Here is a 6,871-nt window from a genome sequence, read left to right on the forward strand (position 1 = left end):
AGAGAGACAGAGAGAGAGGGAGAGAGACAGAGAGAGAGACAGAGAGAGAGAGACAGAGAGAGAGACAAAGACAGAAGAGACAGAGAGAGAGGGAGAGAGACAGAGACAGAGAGAGACAGAGAGAGACAGAGAGAGGAGGGGGAAGTTTTGAAGAGAGCTTTCAATGCCAGAAAGGAAGGTTTATATTTGCTACATAATAGGGAGCCATGGGAGTTTATTGAGGGAGGGAAAGAGAGGAAGGAAAGAAGGAAGGAAGGAAGAAGTCAATAATTGTATTAAGGGCTTATTATTTGCAACCCCCTGAGTGTACACCAAGAAAAATGGTCCAGTCCTTGCTGGCAAGCAGCTCTCATCCTAATGGGGGAGACAACACCCAGGGAAGGCTTCGGCTGTGTCAGATGCAAAGCCCCAGGCTCTTTGGGTCAGTGGCAAAGCAGATGGTGGGACTCCCTTCATGTCATCTCCGCCATGTTCTTTTCTGATGTTGAGCCATTAGGCAGTGCCAAGGCTTCTGAAGGTGAGAATGCTTGCCCGGGGCTTCCGGAGACAAGGCCACAAATGTGAGAGACATTATCGAAGTCTAAAAGGGCTAAAGATTTGGCCGTGGATTGAATAGAAATTGGACTTTGGCCTCATAAATTGCAAAAGGGGAGGTAGAGTCAGGAGGAAGAGATCCGCTTAGTTTTTTGGTCATGTTGAATCTGAAATCCCTCTAAGATGTCTAATTTGAAATGTCTAAGAGGGTCAGAAGACACCCCCCCTCCCTCCTCTCTCTCTCTCTCTCTCTCTCTCTCACACACACACACACACACACACACACACGCTTTCCCCATGGCTACTACACACCGATGGAATAGGCTTGCTTAAAGGGAGATGTCTGTAGGGAAGGTTCTTGCTACGCCATTTAAGTAGCCGCTTCAGCCAGAAGGAGGTTTCTTCTTTTGTAAGCCGAGGGAGGTGGCAAAACGCCCTTCCGGCTCTCTTCCAGGGCAGGCCGGGAGCTCTGAGCTCTGAGCCCCAAGTGGGGACAGTGGTGCGGGCAGGTCTGGGATCCCCGGATGTGATGAGAAAAGAGCTTCGGCCGCCTCCAGGCGTAGAAGGGGCAGCTTCGGCCTCTGGGCCATGGCCTTGGGAGCGCTGCGGGCGCACATTCTCTCGGGCGCGTCGAGCCCAGTCAGGTAGAGCATCCTTTGGGCCAGATTTCAGGGAAGCCCCAGCGTTGCCGAGCGTCGGAGGGAGGGAAGGGCCGCGTGGATTTGCCCCTGCCAAGCGCTTGGGTCTAAGGCGGAACGTAGCTTCCAGCCTGAAGCAGACACGCTTCCGCGCCCCCCTGAGTCCAGCAGCAGCACCTCCCCTTCCCCAGGCACTCGGGCTGCTCTGACCCTGTTGGGACGCTCTAGGGCAGCCCCTTCATTTACAAAGGAGTAGACGGGGAGTTAAGAGTTCAAGGTCACCAAGAAAGCGAGTATCCGAAGGGGGGTGGGGTTCTGTTCTAAGACGAGGCTTCTGGGCGCATCTTTGGGAGGATTTCCAGAATCCCCCCATTTTCACGTCCGGCGGGACCTTGATGACCAGCAGAAGCGAGCTGCGGCTCCCTGCCTGGTCCCTCCTTGGGCTCCTCTTCCTCTCTCACAGGGCTCATCCAGGCCGGCCTGCCTCAGATCTCACATTTCCGTCCCCAGAGGACCCCCTCTCGGTGACAGCGCACGCCACTTTGGGAGCATCTATGGTTGCCGGAAGTTCTTATCTTCGGCCTCTTTGAGTCTTTCCGCCTTGCTCCAACTCTTCTTCCAGGACTCAGTCTTTAAAGACTCGATGAACATTGCCATGGGGCCCCTCTGACCCTCTGTTCCAAGTCTTCTCTTCGCCGCCTCCCCCCATCCTCGGTCTCCCAAGCCCTCCCCATCCAGGTCACCTTCTGGGCAGACTTTAGCTTGTCGAGGTCGTTCTCGGAAGGGGCGACCATCTGTATGCGCTCAGTCTGGAATATTATGTAAGAGAGGAGACGGGAAGGAGGGCAAGATGAGGTCTGGGGGACCCCTCCTCTTTTCAAGGACAGCATCATCAATAGAGCACTGAACCTGGGGTCAGGCAGACTTGAGTTCAAGTCCAGCCTCAAATAACTTACTAGCTCAGTGATCCCGGTCGCTTCACTTTTGCCTGCCTCAGTTTCTTCATCTGTAAAGTGGTTCCCCAGGGCTGCCGGGAGGATAACACACGCTATTTGTAAAGCCTGTTGCAAATCTTAAAGGGAGTATAAGAGCACAAACGGTCCTCTTCTCTTCTAAGTCTTTTCTGTTACTCTATGCTAGGCAAGCCTTCAGGTGCTTAGAAAAGCCCGGCGTGTTAGCTATTCCGGTTCCTCGGAGCTGCCTGGCCCCGCTTCCCGTCTCTGGGGTTTGAGTCTGGCTAGGGAGGCGAGCCCCTGCCTTGGGTGCTCTCAGAGGGGGAGCCGGGCATGTCCATCGCATTCTCTCGGCAGTCCTGCCTGCCCACAGGGAGCTCCCCTGGGCAGACTGGGCAGACGCTCACAGGCACCGAGGAAGGGATGGAGGGAACCAGGAGGACTCCTGGAGGAGGAGCCCTGGGTCAGAGGCGATGGAGGAGTGGAGCTGGGGAGAGGGGACAGAAGGAGACGGGGCTGGCAAGGCAGGTTCCCATCAGGCTGGGCCTCATCCTGGGAAATGGACTTGATTGCTCAGTGATAGAGCGGCAGAAGCCCGGCTGGAGGGCTGCCCCCACATCCGCCCTGGGTTCTCTCATTCCCTTTCACAGCAGATGGAGGTTCGGATGGACGGAGCCTTGGCACCGAAGGGAACCATCTGCTCCTTGTCCTCTTCCTATAGAGGAGTCTGGGGCAGCAATGCAGGATACGAAGGGGAAAGAGTATGGTGCCCGTCCCAGTCACTGTCTTCCCTTCCTCTGGGGAGGCGCTATGGGGTCCCCATTTTACATGTGAGAAAACTGAGGCCCGGAGAAGTTATAAGACATGCTCCGAGTCACACCGATAGGAAGATGCTGAGGTTGGATCTGAACTCTGCTCTTTGTGACTCCCAGGCCAGCCCCCTCTCCACTGAACCCTCAGTCCAGGGAGCTGTGAACAACTCAGGTGGTGCCGAATGGATCCTTGTTTGGGTCCCCCCCTTGGAGAATCTGTGGTCTTTGGGGTGTCCTGAGAAGCAGAAAGCGAGTTGGAGAATTGGGGCATCGTCCATTGGGAATTCAGTGAGGGGGCTTAAAGGGATGCATTTCCAAGTGGTTTGCTTTGGACTTTTCCATGAACTGAGCCTGATCCTTCATGCCCTGGAGTTGCCAGTGTAGACGCTGCTGCTTGGGAGGCCTCCCAGGAAGCAGCTGCTCCAGGGATTTCTCAGCACAACATCTCTCTGAACCAGCCCGCCGAGGCTGCGCGGGGCCTCCGCTTCCGTTCCAGTCGACTGTGGAAGTCGGGCCTTTCGGAGAGAGGGTGTGTCTCCTCCTGGGCTAACTTGGACACGTGTTCAAAGGCTCTCAAAACACTTTCTGTCCTTAAACATTGTTTATAAGTGGAGCCTGTGCGCCTGGTGCCCCTAATTGAAGGGTCTGCCTGGGACGGGATTTCCGGCGCTTCCCTCCTGGGGTGTTTCAAGCTCTTTAATCCTGCGAATTCCTGTTTGTGTTGGAGTGTTTGATCTGGGCCGGGGAGGCAGCTCAAACCAAGCGGTGAGAGGTAGGGACTTGGGGGGCGCCCGAGGCTCTGGCTGTCCCTCTTTGGTCCTTGGCGTGAGACCCCACCCGATTCCCAAACCCTCTGGAGCCTCCCAGGCCACCCAAGCCAAGCCAAGGCCAGGGGAGTCCAGAGCCCCAGCTAAAGGACCATCTGAAGAACGTGGCCGAAGGCTGGCCTGTTTTCCTCCTGGCAGAGGGACCCCAAACAAGCTGCGAAGACTTTCTGTGCGTGAGATTGGGTTAGCCCCAGGATGAGCCCCTTACGCTGCTAGAACTCCCCACCCAGAACCGTCCAGCCCTCTGGAGAACCTTTGGGGATGAGAACCTCACACTCTGCCCGGGGGGTTCCACTGGGCAATAGCTCTGGATGGCCAGGAGCTCTCCTGCTCTACGAGCCCAGGCCTGCCTCCCTCTTGGTCCTGGTTCTATTGACCAAGTCCCACCAGGATTCACCAAGCGATCTGCCCTCTTCCTGCCCGTGACTCCGTGATGAGAGCCAGCCAGGGCGCCCTGCGCTTTCTCCTTTCTAAGCTAAACAGCCTTCGTTCCTCCTGAGCGAGTCTTTCCACCTTGGTGCATCCTGGGATAATGGACCTAAGAAAGGGCAGCTAAGGGGCACCAGAGTGCACAGAGCAGGGGGCCTAAAGTCAGGAGGATTCATCCAAGTTCAAATCTAACCTCAGACATGTACTAGTTGGGGGATTCTGGGCAAGTCACTTAACTTTGCCTCAGTTTCCTCACCTGGAAAGTGAGCTGGAGAAGGAAATGGCAAATCACTCCAATGTCTCATGTAAAAAAGCCCCCAAAAGAGCCGGGCACAATTGAACAACAAACCACCCAAGAGCCGATTAGTTCAGGCCCCTCGTTTTACAGATGAAGAAACAGGACTAAGGAAGCTAAGTGACTTTTCCAGGGTCACTCAGACAGGAAATAGCCAAGCCAAGCTCCCGTCCTGGGCCCCATGATTCCCAGGTCAGGGTTCTTCACACCTCCTCAGGACAGAATCCTGTGTTCTGAAATAAGCCTCCCAGACGTGAAGCCCGGATTCCAGGTGTCTGAGCAGGGCCGAGCCCAACAGGACAAGGGGGCTCGCTCCTGGGCGCGACCTCTCAGCTCTCTAGAGCAGCGCTGGCTTTCTGTGTCTGCCCAGTGGTCCCTTATCTCGTGCTGAGCAACCTCTTCTCAGATATTCCCACAAGCTTCCTTCTTGCCCCACATTTTGTACTCACGTGGCTCATTTGTTGAACCCCCAAATCACCCCAAAGTGCCTCGATCGTGTCTGTTCCAGAGACCAGCAGAGAGTTAGGAAGGTTTCCTTACATGGGCAATGCAAAGAAATGAAGAAGAAGAAGAAAGAAGAAGAAGAAGAAGAAGAAGAAGAAGAAGAAGAAGAAGAAGAAGAAGAAGAAGAGAAGGAAGAGGAGGAGGAGGAGGAGGAGGAGGAGGAAGAGGAAGAAGAGGAAAAGGAAGAAGAAGAGGAAAAGGAAGAGGAAGAAGAGAGCTCTGCAAGAAAGCGGTGCATCCGGGCAGAGTATCCCACAGAGATGGGCCTGAGGGAAGCCAGGAGGAGGGGGCACAAGCACCCACCAGGCTGCGTCCATGGGCTCGTGAGGGGTCAGACGCTAACGGAGTGATTGAACGCCCCCACCTGGGAGCCCCGGCTCCTCCTCCCGGCTCTGAGCTCGCCATTTTATTATATTTCTGCCCCCGGAGCATTGGCCGGTCCCGAGGACGCCAAAGAGAACCGGGCAGGGGACGACGGCCCGTGCTGACACCAGAGACCTTCTCCTTCCCCTTCGGTCCCAAAGGGGCTCTCCTGAGCTGCGTCCCAGCCGTGCTCCGGCTCTTGGCTCTGGCGGAGCCTCCCGGCGTATCCCTCCCCTCGTGGCCCTGGACCCAGGCTGCCGGCCCCCGTGACCAGAGGAAGCCGTTGACTGTGGAAAACGCCAGCCTTGCGTGGCTTGTGGAGGGCAGGCAGGGGGTGGGCGAGGCGACACTCTTGAGGAGAATCTCTGTGGATTTAGACTGTCAACGTGAGAGAACCCGACGCTGAGCAAGGAAGGGAAGGCAGAAGGAGCCACCAGCCTCGCCCGGTCCCGTGAGGCACGGCAGCCCCCCACGAGGCTCAGAGAGGAAGCCAGAGCGTCCGGGGGTGCCGCAGGAGGCTGGACTTTTTGTTCCTATTCATCAGTTGGCACAGACGTGGGGAGCTCTCCCTCTGGAGCCTCCTTTCCCGGGGAAGCTGCCGGCAGGAAGCCCATCTGGTTATGTCGGAGGGTCCAGTCTCGAGTCGGGCCCAGCCAGATGTGCCAACAGTCACAAACACGACCAGGTGAGAGCCGGATTACAGCCATTTCCTTCTCCACAGCATGGACCAGCTCTGGGCCCGGCCCTCGGGGCTCAGCAGGTTATTTTAATGGGTCAGAGGCTGCGGGCTTGAGGGATCCAGAAAGGGATCGGCATGTGTAGGGCCGCCCCTGCTTGGATCTGAATCTTGGCTTGAACACAAAGCGACACCCAAAGCCATTTACATTGTTTCTGTTCCTCCATCCCTATGAACGCCCCGTCCAGCCCTAGAAAGCACCCCGTGGGGCAGAGGGGGGCTGCACTACCTTATTGGGCGCCTTCGGGATCCTGAAGGAAGAAATCATGGCTTGGGCCCATGAGACGTCCGGCTTCCGTTGTGGGGACGACCGTGCTGGCCCTGCAGTAAAACCAAAGAGCCGGGTCAGCTCCTGCCTCTGGTGTCCCCTGTGGGGTGACCGCGGGCAGCCACTGACCTTCTCCTCTGCCCTCCGAGATCACGGCAGCAACCGGACCTCTCACAGGGGTGCCGGGAAGGAGCAGGGCCAGGCCAACTTGGCGAGCCAGCTAGGAGGGTTACCCTGCTAACACGGCAAGGAACAATGGCGGGTTAATTAGGGAAATGCTGGAAGAGAACAAGGAGGAAAGGACCTGGGAAAATGGCCTGCCACGTGCATCTAGGACGAGACTCAGGGCGGAGGGCCGGGGAACACCCTCGACCAGTGCAGGCCACCATCCTCTCGTAGGAGGAGAGTCCAGTGACCTGCTGAGGATCCCAGAGCAAGGCCGGGCCAACCCTGAGGCCGGCTCTCCATGCCCTGGTCCATCCTGCCTCTCGTGTCTTATGCTCATTTAACGC

This window comes from Gracilinanus agilis, chromosome 5 (assembly GCF_016433145.1).
Source record: "Gracilinanus agilis isolate LMUSP501 chromosome 5, AgileGrace, whole genome shotgun sequence".
NCBI classification, from domain to species: domain Eukaryota; kingdom Metazoa; phylum Chordata; class Mammalia; order Didelphimorphia; family Didelphidae; genus Gracilinanus; species Gracilinanus agilis.